We start from the raw sequence: 12,712 nt of genomic DNA on the forward strand, positions 1-12,712 counted from the left end.
ATGTCATTACTTTCTCAAAATGTAAGACCATGATCGTGTTTTGGATGAGTAAATGAATGACCACAACAACCACCACCACCACCACTGGTGGATAGAACGTAACGATGGCTTAATGAACTGAAGGCACAGTCTACTTCTTCTTCTTCAGTGGGGTTTATCGGCGGTTGGCATCCAACGTTATGGTGCATTACCGCCACCTACTGTACTGGAGTGTGGGCCAGAGACAGGGAGAAACTACATCCTACCTGCCAGCCCCGTTGCGCTTAAAAAAGATAACAAAATATTTGAGACTATATATAATGACGTTCTACTCAATATACTCTTTAAATTAATTTCCTGTATCCCCTTCTCCCTCATACTAGATCTCATCCTCTCTGTTTCCCTCTGATATTGCCCACACTGTAGCAATACATGCTCCACGGTCTCTGTTTCCTGACAATAATCACACTTTCCTGTTGGATGCTTTCCTATCACATTTAATGTCTTATTCAACTGGCTGTATCCCACCCTTAATCTCGTAAAAATAGCCTCCTCTCTTCTGTCCCTTCCTGCAGTCCTCCCCTCCCCGACTTTCCTCTGTACTTGAAATAAATGCCTTCCCTTATTATATCTATTCCACTGCTCCTGCCATCTCTGCACCATCACTGTATATATCAGTCTTTTTGCCTCTGCCTTGCTCATTGATTCTTCAACATCAACATCCCCACTACTAAGTGCTTGTTTAGCCTGTTCATCTACTGCCTCGTTCCCCTCCACCCCCACATGGGCTGGGACCCAAGTAAATCTTATCTGTATACCCATCTGTTTAATCCTGCCATGGGTTTGTAGCACCTGATAAAGTAGGTATTGTCTGCTACGTGAGCTAAAGGATTGGAGACTCATTAACACTGCACATGAATCAGAGCAAATAACTACTCTGTCTTGTTTGACTTCCTCCACCCACTGCAAGGCCAACTGTATGGCCATCAGCTCTGCCGTATATACAGCCAGATGATCTGTAATACGTTTCCTGACTTCCACCCCACATTCCTGCACTACAAATGCTGACCCAGTACGTCCTGTCCTTGGACCTTTTGAACCATCTGTGTAAATGGCCACAAAATCCTGATACACAGTTTCCGGACGTCTCTCAAAGAAATCAGATGGATCAACACCCTCCCTATCTTTCTGTAGTCTCTCCATCACTTCTAGATCAACTACTGGAGGTGGGAGTAGCCATGGTGGATTTACAGGAATAAGTACCGTTGGACTAAACTCCCTTCCATACAGTCCCATCTCCTTCGCCTGGGGACAAGCCACATCAGATCATATGATATCATCAAAGGTTAGCTCCTCGACTCCTTCTCAAAAGCCATTGGAGGAGAGATCTGGCTTTCTCATCCAATGGGTTTTGAGAAGGAGGCAAGGAGAGATGAGCGAGGACGCGAGTATGAAATTATGATTGTGCCAGTTACAGTTAGTCAATAACATAAACCATGCATGTGAAAGGAGTTCAACATTTCAACACAAGTAGGCTAAAGCTAGAAACTTCCATACCATAGATTGGGGAGGAAAAAGGTGTCTGCTACATACCATTATAACGTCATTTTCATACCTGTGTGTAGGCCTACTTCAAAATATATTTTCAGACAGCACTATTAGACCCTTATATATAGTAAGCATACAATAGTTTAATTATCTTTTACTGATACTATCAATACAATTCAAGGCATCACTGATAACAATGACAACCTTTCTTTCACTGTACATGTGTGTCACATTTTTCTGTGCCCTCTGTTACTGTGGAATGTGGAAGCTGAGTACTTGTTTCCAAAGAATAATTCCCCTGGTTCCAGAATGTTTAGGGAAACTCCACTGAAAGGACAGAGGACAGGTTTCAATCTAGTGTTAGGGAGTCGAGGAGACAGAAAGACCCAAGCTGGCTTGTTTGCCACTTAATGTAAAGCTCTTAGTGCATTCGGAAAGTATTCAGACCCCTTGACTTTTCCACATTTTGTTACGTTACAGCCTTATTATAAAATTGATTAAATTAACATTTTCCCTCATCAATCTACACACAATACCTCATAATGACAAAACAGAAATACCTTATTTACATAAGTATTCAGACCCTTTGCTATGAGACTCGAAATTGAGCTCAGGTGCATCCTTTTTCCATTGATCATCCTTGAGACGTTTCTACAACTTGATTGGAGTCCACCTGTGGTAAATTCAATTGATTGGACATGATTTGGAAAGGCCCACACGTGTCTACATAAGGTCCCACAGTTGACAGTGCATGTCAGGACATGGTCAGGAAGGGAAATGGCAGCGAGGAGTGTGGATGAAATGGAGAAAAAGTTGGTGAAGCAACAGCTGTGCTGGAATGAGAACAATATGGGTGCTACTTCGAGAACACAAACTCTTGCATCTTTTACAGCAAAGAGCGAGGGAGTCCGGGGGATGGCTGGAGGAGCAACGGCGGAAGCGGAAGTATTGTGTGATTCTCTTGGCGCGATTACAGTTGGTGAGAATGAGTGGACGATGGTGAAGAAGAGTGGCGTGAAAAGGACTAAAGTTGGAAATGAACAGCAGTTTATGGTTGGAGTGCGATCCACGAGCAAGGATGTTTTTTTGGGTGACCCGTTTGCGGTCTCAAAGATGGTGAAGGACAAATTGGGTAAAGTGGAATCGGTTTGAGTGACCAGGAGCAGTATGATGCTGATTTTGTGTGTGTCAACAGTGCAAAGGGAAATAGCTCTGTGGCTCAACAAGATCTCGACGTATGATGTGGAAAGCTATGATTTTCAGAGTAATGGTGTTTTGTTGGACATAGAGGCTGTGTGGTTTAGGGATAACATTCCAGGAGTGGTAGACGCACGTCGATTGAATCAAATGATAGACGGAAGGAAGGAGCAAAGCCTATCGGTTTTACTGTCGTTTGGTGAAGTGGTTCTCCCAACTTATGCAAAACTTGGGTATGTGAGATATGCGGTGAGACCGTATGTAAAGAAGCCGTTGCAGTGTTACAATTGTTAAGTTTTGACACGTGTCAAGTGTTTGTCGAAGAAATACATTTATAGTTGTTGAAGTGTCAGATGAAGCATGTTGTTGTAATTGTGATTGGAATCACGTTCCCGGAGTGCCCTGTACGGATGAAGGAGATCGCAGTGGCTAGGATCAGGGCCATCCAGCAGGTCTCCTATGTGGAGGTAGTGAAAATAACTGAAGGAGTAAGTAGAGAGGAGATGGTAGTGGATGTCCCACAGTCTGTAGTGAATGCCATGCAGGAGAAGGATCCCGACATACTAATAGTGAAGAAGGTGGACTTTGTTGTGTTTATAGCGCAAGTGATAAATTGGACTAGTCAAAATAATAAAAAATCTAAGAAGCTAGACATCATTGTGAAGGCGGCAAATAGATTTCTGGATCTCCAGGACTCAACAGACGAAATGAGTGCTGAATGAAGCGGTTCCCCCCTCCGAGATTCCTGAGCCTGTGTAGGGATCTGAATAGTACCGATTTTGTTTTAAATTCAGGATAGTAGCGTAAATTTGGTTCATGTTTATTTACTTTTAGGTAATTAGCATGATTTGTTCATCCCCAAAACATTTTTACTGTCCTGTACAGTAGGTGGCGGCAATACACCTTATGATTGTAGTCTGCCAATAAACCTCTGAGAAGAAGAAGAAGAAGAAGAAGAAGAAGAAGAAGAAGAAGAAGAAGAAGAAGAAGAAGAAGAAGAAGAAGAAGAAGAAGTGCATGTCAAAGGAATTGTCCCTAGAGCTCCGAGACAGGATTGTGTCGAGGCACAGATCGGGGGAAGCATACCAAAAAATGTCTGCAGCATTGAAGATCCCCAAGAACACAGTGGCTTCCATAATTCTTAAATGGAAGAAGTTTGGAACCACCAAGACACTTCCTAGAGCTGTCCGCCCAGCCAAACTGAGCAATCGGGGAAGAAGGTCCTTGGTCAGGGAGGTGACCAAGAAACCGATGGACACTCTGACAGAGCTCCAGAGTTCCTCTGTGGAGATGGGAGAACCTTCCAGAAGGACAACCATCTCTGCAGCACTCCACCAATCAGGCCTTTATGGTAGAGTGGCCACACGGAAGCCACTCCTCAGTAAAAGGCACATGACAGCCCGCTTGGAGTTTGCCAAAAGGCACCTAAAGGACTCTCAGATCTTGAGAAACAAGATTCTCTGGTCTGATGAAACCAAGATTGAACTCTTTGGCCTGAATGCCAAGCATCACGTCTGGAGTAAACCTGGCACCATCCCTACGGTGAAGCATGGTGGTGGCAGCATCATGCTGTGGGGATGTTTTTCAGCGGCAGGGACTGGGAGACTAGTCAGGATTGAGGGAAAGATGAACGGAGCAAAGTACAGAGAGATCCTTGATGAAAACCTGCTCCAGAGCGCTCAGGACCTCAGACTGGGGCGAAGGTTCACCTTCCAACAGGACAACGACCCTAAGCACACAGCCAGGACAACGCAGGAGTGGCTTCATGACAAGTCTCTGAATGTCCTTGAGTGGTCCAGCCAGAGCCCGGACTTGAACCTGATCGAACATTTCTGGAGAGACCTGAAAATAGCTGTGCAGCGACGCTCCCCATTCAACCTGACAGAGCTTGAGAGGATCTGCAGAGAAGAATGGTAGAAACTCCCCAAATACAGGTGTGCCAAACTTGTAGCGTCATACCCAAGAAGACTCGAGGCTATAATCGCTGCCAAAGGTCCTTCAACAAAGTACTGAGTAAAGGGTCTGAATACTTATATAAATGTGATATTTCCATTTTTAAGTTTTAATACATTTGCAAAAATGTCAAAAAATCAGTTTTTGCTTTGTCATTATGGGGTATTGTGTGTAGATTGATGATGGAAAAAAACGATTTAATCCATTTTAGAATTAGGCTGCAACGTAACAAAATGTGGAAAAAGTTAAGGGGTCTGAATACTTCCTGACTGCACTGTATATAGCAATGACCACTCAATTTCTATAATATAAGAGTAGAAAAGACACCATCGCGTTCAGGGCGATGAGTCCAATCTCAAAGCACCTGTCTGGGGCAGTCCTCCTGATGATGTCATCCAGGACAGCGTGACAGGCCTCGTTGGATGATGACTCCTGAGGGAGAGACAGGGAGTCAATTGAGGTAAGGGGGAGGTCAAGTTCCAGGCAGGCTAATGCTGTGTGAATTATAGCTGGATAGATTTCAAGGGACAGTGTGGCTGCTCAAACATCTTAACCACAGGGCACATCAAACCTACACCGGACTCAGTATAAGGTTGACAACGTAAAATGATTTATGGCTTGATAATCTGATAACACTGCCTGTTTCATCAGTTGAACTGCATGAAAGCTTTGGCAATGACACATTATTTTATCACCATTACCTGTGGCTGATAAGAGAAGAATCCTTATGAAAGTATAATGTCAAGCATATTTGAGCATGCAACAACAACAACAACAAAAAATATATATATATAGTTCACATACTGTACCTTCAGTGGCCCCCACCTGAAAAACAACAAGTCTGATTTAATATTCACATCTCTTTCAATTCAACATTCGTTTCCTTTGCTCTAGTGTTTTCTTATTGATCATAAGATGCTAAACTGTGGTGTGTGGTGAATTGTCTATGAATAAGATTCCCTCAAGCGTACTGGTACAGAGACATGGGTGTGTAAAAAAAAAAAAAAAAAAGTGTAAAGATTATTTCCTCCACTCCCAGGCGATAGTATCCAGGTCAAAGAGAGACTGTTTCTAGGTTTTTGGAATAAGGCCAAAACATTTGTGTGTGTGTGTGTGTGTCCAACAATTCTACATTCACTTTACTTGCCCCACTTGTCCATTGAATATTGTACTGGTTTAAATAGACTGTTTACATTAACATTACAATAATGTATTCAAACTTTACATAAACCTTCATTCAGTCTTTGTAGGATCAACAAACATGCAGTAACATGAATTAATTATGTAGTATGTCACATAACACAACTATCCAGAAAAGACTACTAAAACACTGAGGGGAAAAAGTTTATCAGTGTGTGCAGTTCTTTGACTGAGTTCATTTTGGTAGCTGTAAACTTGCCATGTGTTCAGTGTATAGGCCACAGCCCGACAGGGGCGAGTCTCCCACCCTCCCTGGTGATTTTAAGGGGGCACCTGAAGCAAAAACTCCTGAAAAATAGGACATGAGCAAATCAGCTGAATGATAATATTACAACCTGACCTCATACTGTAGCTACTGTGGAAGTATCTCTAGATTTGGAAAATTAATAGTCAATGAATGTCTTTTAGGGTGTTTTCACCACAGGAGGTTCATAGCACCTTAATTGGGGAGGATGGGCTCGTGGTAATGGCTGGAGCGGAATGAGTGGAATGGCATTCCATTAACTCCGTTCCAGCCATTATTATGAGTCGTCCTCCCCTCAACAGCCTCCACTGGTTTTCACACTTGGTCCCTTTCAGCCAATTTTTATGAACTCAATGCTGTTCGCTTAATTTTTTGTGCAGAGTGAACACTCCAAAGGAACTCAGACCACTCAAAAGAGCCCCCGAAGCGAAGCGAACTGAGACAATCTCCAGAGGTGGTCTGAGTTCGGTTCGCTTGAATTCCGTGATCCGGTTCCCTTTTTTAGGACAATGTGAACGCAAAGCTCCCCAGGTTCGCTTGTCATTATTCCCGCACCACACACTAGACTACTGCAACAGCGTTTCCCCTTCCATAAACCCTCACATTGGTGCCACAAAAGAGAGAAGATGACGATGTGCAGGTTCGCAGAAATAAATGTGTGCTGTTTTTGTATATTGATTAGCGATTGTCAAGGACGCACAGAAATTCCCAAATGTGTGGAGTTTTTAGTTCAGATTATTTGTTTGCAATATGTGATCTATAGGCTAAGAGAGCTTCAAGAGGCACTAACCTACCTTGGGTGTGCAATTTTCAATTACAGCATTATTTATTCTGCAGTTATTCTATTGCTATTTATTCTGTTACCAAACAAATCTACATATTAATAGTATCTTCTGATTACAATTATTATGTGTCATATTTTAACTAAATGCAATCTATTAGTTTCCAAAATGTAAGTAGGTATATCTACCTCTCCGATTACACATTCTGATTGAATGGCTTGTCCTGCACTTTGTAATAACCCAGAGTGCATGTTGGAAAAAGATCTTGGTTCCTTTCTAAACATAGCAATGTGAATGCAAAGAGGACTCAGTCCACAAAGTAGTTGAAGTGAACTGGCAAAAGAGTTGAGTCCTCATTCAAAGGCAAAGAGGTCTCAGTCCACAAAGTAGTTGAAGTGAACTGGCAAAATAGTTGAGTCCTCATTCAAAGGCAAGGGCAGTGTGAATACAAAGAGAACTGGGTTCATTAGCTATTTTTTTTACCCCAGAGTTCACTTTAAAGAGGACTGATATCGGTTCCTTTAAAGAGGACTATATGTGAAAACACCCTTGCATAATAAGGAAGAAAGAGCAAAAAACTAAAACAAACAGAAGACACCAATTTCCTCACGAACAGTTATGTTCCCCATGTTGTCTAACTTTCACTATAAGTCCTGTTGAGATAGGGAAGATGAGAAGGTGTTAGATGTGCTAATAAATATGTAACCTGCACTTTTAGACCTGGGTCCACAGATGTATTGTACCAACTTGCCTTGCAGGAATGGTCAGTAATCAAAATTATGGAAAAAAGGGAAAGTGGAGTTATTTAATCGAGATGAGAAACATTCATATTGGAGATGGGGGAATCAAGACTATTATAAGGAGATTCCAGATCAAAACAGGTGATGTCGGAACAGGACCAATAAATTATGTAATAGACAACCCAGACTAATTTGATTATATGGATTAGGACTCCCCCTAGAGGACCAAACAATTTACTGCACAAGTATCAGTCATACATTATCAGTTGTTTTCAGTTATGTTACAATAAAGGAAAGGGAAAGGGGGATACTTAGTCAGTTGTACAACTGAATGCATTCAACTGAAATGTGTCTTCCGCATTCAACCCAACCCCTCTGATAGCTACGTGTTCTACTGTCACTCAATGTTCTACAATGAGCAGGAAAACATGATAAATACAAATGTTTAAAAAGCATGTTTCAGTTCTCACCAAGTGTGTCATGTCCACTGACACTTTGCTTCTGTTCCAGAAAGTCCTGCAACTATGAGTTAAAATTTTAGTTTACCAATATCTGTCATTTATATTTAAAATAGTTATCCATGCCATTTTCCCCCATGGAGTATTGGTACCTAGTAAGCCTTGACTGACTGTGCACTCAGCATGTTGTCATTGGGCTCTATAGTAAAGCCTTGCTCCCTGGCGAAAGCTGCTGCTCCATCCCCAACCAGCAGTCTGTGGGGGTTTCTGTCCAACCCTGGAAATCATAGTTTTATACCGTACAGACAGTACATTTATCAATGGGTTTCCCTATGAGTATTTATTTTCACAGACATCTCTTTCCCATGGCAGTGGTTTCAGCAGGTGGTTCTCTCACCATCGTAGTGCTGCGATTGCCCCGAACCTGCCGGCGATGCCCTCCATGATGGCAGCATCACACTCCACCACTCCCCCACTGTTAGGGAATCCTCCCCTCTCCACAATGTGATGCCCAGTCTCTGGGTCATCTTCAACCTCTGGAAGAAACACAAGAGTATCATAATGCTTCATTCTATAGCTAGAGTACTCCAGATTTTTTTACTTAATCTGTTGTTGTCTAGTACTGTCTTTTTGCTAGCTAGGACCATCTACTTTAAAATGCTGGCTGTCTTCCCAGTAGCCTACTTGGTGTGTTTATTTATTTATCTATTTGACCTTTATTTAACTAGGCAAGTCAGTTAAGAACAAATTCTTATTTACAATGACGGCCTACACCGGCCAAACCCGGAAGACGCTGGGCCAATTGTGCGCCGCCCTATGGGACTCCCAATCACGGCCGGTTGTGATACAGCCTGGAATCGAACCAGGGGGTCTGTAGTGACGCCTCAAGCACTGAGATGCAGTGCCTTAGACCACTGCTGACTGCTCATAACTTGCAGATGATTGTTGACACATCAGGATTAAGGGGCAGGGCAATTTGTGACTGTTGTGGTTTTGTGTCAGCGGTGGTCTTGTTATCAAAACTAAGACCGTTGCCGAAACAAAGATGGTTCTGCTGAGTTATTCGAGGAAGGAAAGAGTAAAGTTCCACACCACTCTCTCACTTTAGTATCTTACTTAGTTATTTTCAGATGATCTCATTTTGCTATTTTTTAGCTTTGGCAACTATATGTGTGTTTTCTATCCCAGTTCACCCCTCTCCCTGTTGGCTTTACAGGCGCTCCCCACCACTTGGCTGCAACCCTTTAGTGTACCCTGCCAACACCAGCAGCGCTTGGAACTGCCGATCTGCGGTCAAGAACGCTGAGTTCATCTCAGCCTATGCTGCCCTTCAGTCCTTAGACTTTCTGGCCCTGACAGAGACATGTATCACCCCAGAGAACGCTGCTACTCCAACTGCTCTGTCTTTATCTGACAACCTTTTTTTCTCATAGTCCGAGAGCACCTGGTCTTTGCGGTGGTGGCACAGGGCTGCTCATTTCCCTGAAGTGGAGATTTTCTATTTTCTCCCTCACTCACCTGTCCATCTCCTCATTTGAATTCCATGCTGTCACTGTCACTTGTCCAGTCAAGCTTAACATTGTTTTAATCTATCGCCCACCATAGAGAGTTCCTCAATGAGTTTGACACCTTGATAAGCTAATTTCCTGACGATGGCTCACCGCTATTCGTACTGGGTGACTTCAACCTCCCGACGTCCGACTTTGATTAATTTATTTCCAACTCTTTCTTCCCTTCCTTGCCTCTTTTGACCTCACCCTTTCCCAGTCCCCTCACACTCACAAGGCAGGCAATATGCTTGACCTCATCTTTATTAGAGGCTGTTTGCCCCTACCCAGATAGTCATGCGCCGTCGCAATCTTCGCTCTCTCTCTCCCGCTACTCTCTCCTCTTCTATCCTATCATCTCTTCCTTCTTCTAAATCCTTCTCCCTCCTGTCTCCTGATTCTGCCTCTTCAACCCTACTATCCTCCCTTTCCGCATCCTATGACTCGCACTGTCCACTTTCTTCCTGGCCGGCTCCATCCTCCCCTTCTGCTCTGTGGCTGAGTGACTTATTGCGAGCTTACAGAGCAGGGCTGCGGGCGGCTGAGTGAAAATAAGGGAGAGCTAAACTTCCGGAGGACCTATCATCCTTTCACTCCCTCCTCTCTACCTTCTCTTCCTCTGTATCTGCTGCTAAAGCCACTCTCTATCACTCTACATTTCAAGCTTCTGCCTCCCTAGGAAAATATTTTCCATCTTCTCCTCCCTCCTTAATCCTCCACCCCTCTCTTCTCCCTCTCTACAGATTACTTTGTCAACCACTTTGAAAAGAAGGTTGACGACATCCACTCCTCATTCATTCAGCCTATTGAATCCACTGGTCCCACTCACACAGAACTACCCTACGCCTTGACCTCTTTCTCCCCTCTCTCTCCACATGAAATGCTGCAACTAGTGAGGTCCGGCCGCTCAACAACCTGCCCGCTCGACCCCATCCCCTCCTCCCTTTCCAGACCATCTCTGGAGACCTTCTCCCATTCCTCACTTCCCTCATCAACTCATCCCTGACCACTGGCTGCATCCCCTCTGACTTCAAAATGGCCCGAGTCGCTCCCCTTCTCAAGAAACCAACACTCGACCCTGCTGATGTCAAAAACTACAAAAACTCCCTTCTTTATTTTCTTTACAAAGCACTTGAGCGTGCTGTCTCTGACCAACTCTCTCGCTATCTCTCTCAGAATTATCTTCTTGACCCTAACCAGTCAGGCTTCAAGACGGGTCACTCAACTGAGACTGCTCTTTGTGTCACAGAGGCTCTCTGCACTGCCAAAGCTGACTCTCTCTCCTCTGTTCTCATCCTCCTAGATCTATCCGCTGCCTTCGACACCATGAACCATCAGATCCTTCTCTCCACCCTCTCAGGGCTGGGTGTCTCAGGCTCTGCACAGTTTAGGATTGCATCCTACCTGGCAGGCCTCTCCTACCAGATGACGTGGAGAGGATCTGTCTCTGCACCACATACTCTCATGACTGGTGTCCCCCAGGGCTCAGTTCTAGGCCCTCTCCTCTTCTCTCTATACACCAAGTCACTGGCTCTGTCATATCCTCACATGGTCTCTCCTATCATTGCTATGCGGATGACAACTCAACTACTTTTCTCCTTCCCCCCTTCTAACACCCAGGTGGGGACATGCATCTCTGTGTGCCTGGTAGATATCTGGAGCTTGGATGTCGGCCCACCACCTCAAGCTCAACCTCGACAAGACGGAGCTGCTCTTCCTCCCGAAGAAGGCCCGCCTGCTCCAAGACCTCTCCATCACGGTTGATAACTCCACAGTGTCCCCCTCCCAGAGTGCAAATAACCTTGGCGTGACCCTGGACAACACTCTGTCGCTCTCTGCAAACATAAAAGCAGTGACTCGCTCCTGCAGGTTCCTGTTCTACAACACCCGTAGAGTACGACACTACCTCACCCTGGAAGCGGCGCAGGTCCAAATCCAGGCACTTGTCAACTTCCGTCTGGACTACTGCAACTCGCTGTTGGCTGGGCAACACTTGTGCCATCAAACCCCTGCAAATTATCCAGAATGCTGCAGCCCGCCTGGTGTTCAACCTTCCCAAATTCTCCCATGTCACCTCAATCCTCCGCACTGGCTCCAGTCGAAGTTCGCATCCACTACAAGACCATGGCACTTGCCTACGGAGCAGCAAGAAGAACTGCGCCTCCCTACCTTCAGGCTCTGCTCAAACCCTACACCCAAACCAGAGTACTGCGTTCTACCACCTCTGGTCTCTTGGCCCTCCCACCCCAGCTCCCGCTCAGCCCAGTCCAAGCTCTTCTCTGTCCAGGCACCCCAATAGTGGAACCAGCTTCCCCCTGAAGCTAGAACATCAGAGTCCCTGCCCATCTTCCAAAAACATCTGAAACCCTACCTCTTCAAAGAGTATCTTAAATAATCCCACAACCCCCCCCCCCCCCCCCTTTCATGAACTAACACTCACACTTGACTCTTTTCCCTCTTACTACCTCTGACTTTGCTGATAGCTACTTTGTTGAGGAAAAATGTACTTACTATGACTGTGATATGTGGTTGTCCCACCTAGCTATCTTAAGTTGAATGCACTAACTGTAAGTCGCTCAGGATAAGAGTGTCTGATAAATGACTAAAATGTTAAAAGATAATAATAATAAATAGAGATGCTGCTTTGCTTAACTGTAGTCGGTGGGTCACCCATGCCAACTCATGCCAACCTGCAATGGCGTCCTCTACAGCGTCCGTAGCATGTCGTCCAGCGGTAATCAGGGACCGTATTCTCTCCGCAGCAGGCTGAGAGAAACCCCATGTCCTGACAGCTGCCATGGATCCACTGTCTGAAGAACTACTGGCTCTAGGAGGACAAAACACAGGGTAGCTACTGTATAGTCCCAATCCATGTGCAAATTAAAGTCCCCACATCCAAGGTCTGGGTTAAACAAACTAGTAAATAAACAAACTAGTAGATGAACAATGCACTAGCACTTTCCTTTCATCATCTTCTTTCTTTCCTGAGTCATCACCATTGGAAAAGCTGGACTGGGGAAAGCAAGAGATCCCTATCTATGCTTCTAGTGGGCAGAAATGAGAA

At 44.6% G+C, this 12,712-nt stretch overlaps 1 pseudogene across 1 annotated transcript; it reads right to left on the minus strand.

Moving 5' to 3' along the window:
• Positions 1-8,102: 8,102 nt before the first annotated feature.
• Positions 8,103-12,447, minus strand: LOC311110545 (N(4)-(Beta-N-acetylglucosaminyl)-L-asparaginase-like; annotated as a pseudogene). The gene is made up of 4 exons: positions 12,339-12,447; positions 8,456-8,637; positions 8,254-8,378; positions 8,103-8,159 (listed from the first exon to the last, which is right to left on the minus strand). The product of its transcript is annotated as a N(4)-(Beta-N-acetylglucosaminyl)-L-asparaginase-like (transcript).
• Positions 12,448-12,712: the final 265 nt, after the last annotated feature.

The sequence above is a fragment of the Coregonus lavaretus genome (genome assembly GCF_964263955.1).
Source record: "Coregonus lavaretus genome assembly, chromosome: 36".
In the NCBI taxonomy this organism is placed as follows: domain Eukaryota; kingdom Metazoa; phylum Chordata; class Actinopteri; order Salmoniformes; family Salmonidae; genus Coregonus; species Coregonus lavaretus.